The following is a 2,913-nucleotide window of genomic DNA, read 5'->3' as shown; positions in this document are numbered from 1 at the left end:
CGCCCCCACTCGTGCTCTCTCTCTCTCAAGTAAATAAATAAAAATCTTTAAAAATAAATAAACAAAAATAAGAAAGCCAAGACCACTTATTGAGGAAAGAACCATCTCTTCAACAAATGGCGCTGGGACAACTGGACATCCGCATGCAAAAGAATGAAGCTGGATCCCCACCTTATCCATCTACAAAAAATAACTCAAAATGGATCAACTTCCTAAATGCAAGAGATAAAAACCATAAAATACTTAGGAGAAAACATAGTGGTAATCTTTGTGACCTTGGATTTGGCAATGAATTCTTAAATGAGAAACCAAAAACACAAGCAACAAAATTTTAAAAATAGGACTTCATCAAAATTAAAAATTTTTCTGCATCAAAGAACATTATGAAGGTAGCAAAAAGATAACCTACGGAATGGGAGAAAATATTTGCAAATCATATATTTGATAAGTGTTTAGCATCCAGAATATATAAATAACTCATATAACCCAACACCAAAAAGACAACCCAGTCAAAAAATGGGCAAAGGACACTTCTCCAAAGAAGATATACAACAGCCAGCAAGTACATGAAAAGATGCTCAAACTTATTAGTCATTAGGGAAATGCAAATCAGAATTACCAGCAGGTATCACTTCACACCCACTAGGATGGCTATAATTAAAACAACAACAACAGAAAATAACAAGTGTTGGTGAAGATGTGGAGAAATTGGACCCGTCATACATTGCTGGTAGGAATATGAAATGATTCAGCCACTGTGGCAAACAGTTTGATGATTCCTCAAAACATCTAACATAGAATTACCATATGACCCAGCAATTCCACTCTTAGGCATATACCTGTTTAAGAACACTGTCGTGGAAACAATCCGAACGTCCATCCGTGGATGAATGGATAAACAAACTGTACATATACATACGCACATACACACAGTGGAAGGCCATTCAGCCCTAGAGAGGAATGAAGTACTGACACGTGCTACAACCTGGATGAACCTCAAGACCGTTACGCTGCGTGAAAGCAGCCAGACACAAAAGGTCACAAACTTGACGATTCCACTTAGACGATGTAGCCTTAATAGCAAATCCACAGAGACAGAAAGGAGAGCGGTGGTAGCCGGGGACTAAGGGGAGGGACCAATGGGATTATCTGCTTAATGGTTATAGGTGTTCTTTGAGGCTAATGAAATTTTTTGGCATTAGATAAAGGTGATGATTGTACAACACTGTGAATGTACTAGATACCACTGAATAACTCACTTTTAAGTGGTTAATTTTATGTTACATGAATTTTACTGCAATACATTTTTTACGTTTAATTAAAATTAAAGATTGTCTGCCTGAATCCAAAGCCTGGGTTTACTTCACTGCGCTTCGGGACTTTCATTGAGGACAGTGCATAAAATGACTTCTTTAGTGGTTGTAGCTCTGCTGTGATAAAGCTGAGGGACATGAGCAGGTTGCCATCCCAGGTTCCTCAATTCTGCACCTGCCAAATAAAGGTGACGGTGCCTGGCCCACCTAGGCTGTGTGGAGATTCAAAGAGAAGGGGAAAAAGACCAAATCAACCAGAAAATGAGAGGTGATGATGATTAATGAAACACCCAACATACGTCTCCCACCACTTCCAGACTTCATTTTATTAAGTTGAAGATGCCCTTTTTAAAACAAAACAAAGAAAAACCCCTGAAGAATCCCAATATGGAACAGAGTCATAAGGGGCCAGTACAGATATTCTAGATAAAAATCTCATATATGATGAGAGAGAGTAAGAATCAATTTACACTAGGAATAGAAAGAAACTTTCTTAACTAAATAAAGGGCGTCTACAAAAACAAAATAAAACCTACAGCTAACATCACACATTTACACTATACTTAGTGCTAAAGGCTGAAGGATTTCCCCCTAAGATTAAGAACAAACAAGGATATTTTACTATTCCTATTCGACATCACAGTGCAAGTCCTAAGCAAGTGCAGTAAGGCAAGGGGAAAAAATACACACACACAGGTTGGAAAGAAATAAATTCTCTATTGGCAGGCAACATTATCATCATGTATAGAGTCTCATGGAATCTACCAAGAAAAAAAAAAAAGCTCCTAGAACTTAAAAATGATGAGTTTATCAAGGTTGCAGGATACAAGGTTAATATAGAAAAATCCATCCTATTTATATATACTAGCGATAACCCTGAGAAATAAAAACTATCTGCCGTCCTCTTTCCCCACCTTTCCGAGCCACCATAATGGTGCACGTGAATGTCCTGGCAGATGCTCTCAAGAACATGAACAATGCTGAAAAGAGAGGCAAACGCCAGGTTCTTAATTAGGTCATGTTGCAGAGTCCTAGTCCAGTTGCTAGCTATGATGATGAAGCTTGGTTACGTTGGCGAATTTGAAATCGCCGATGACCACACAGCTGGGAAAATTGTTGTGAACCTCACAGGCAGGTTAAACAACTGTGGCGTGATCAGCCCCAGATTTGATGCACAACTTAAAGATCAAGAAAAGTGTCAGAATAATCTGCTCCCATCCCACCAGTTTGGTTTCATTGTACCGACAACCTCAGCTGGCATCATGGACCATGAAGGAGCAAGACAAGAGGGAAAATCCTGGGATTCTTTTTGTAGGGATGTAATATATACATGCAAATAAAATGCTTCAGTGGAATTAATTAATTAATTAATTAAAAGTACCATTTATAATAGCACTTAAAAAGATAGAGCTAGATATAAATCTAATATGTGCAGAATCTCTATGCTGAAAACCACAGAACGCCGATGAAAGAAATCGAAGTAGATCTAAATAAATGAAGAGGTATACTCATCATTTGGAAGATTAAGTACTATTAAGATGTCAATTCTCCCCAAATTAATCTATAAATTCAACACGACTTCAGTCAAAATCCCAGCAGG

At 37.9% G+C, this 2,913-nt stretch overlaps 1 pseudogene; it reads left to right on the top strand.

Moving 5' to 3' along the window:
• The first annotated feature begins 1,235 nt into the window (after positions 1–1,235).
• LOC121101981 lies at positions 1,236–2,881 on the top strand (annotated as a pseudogene).
• Positions 2,882–2,913: the final 32 nt, after the last annotated feature.

This window comes from Ursus maritimus, unplaced genomic scaffold, assembly GCF_017311325.1.
Source record: "Ursus maritimus isolate PB19 unplaced genomic scaffold, ASM1731132v1 scaffold_12, whole genome shotgun sequence".
Classification (NCBI taxonomy): domain Eukaryota; kingdom Metazoa; phylum Chordata; class Mammalia; order Carnivora; family Ursidae; genus Ursus; species Ursus maritimus.
This window is presented reverse-complemented; position numbering and strand designations above follow the sequence as displayed.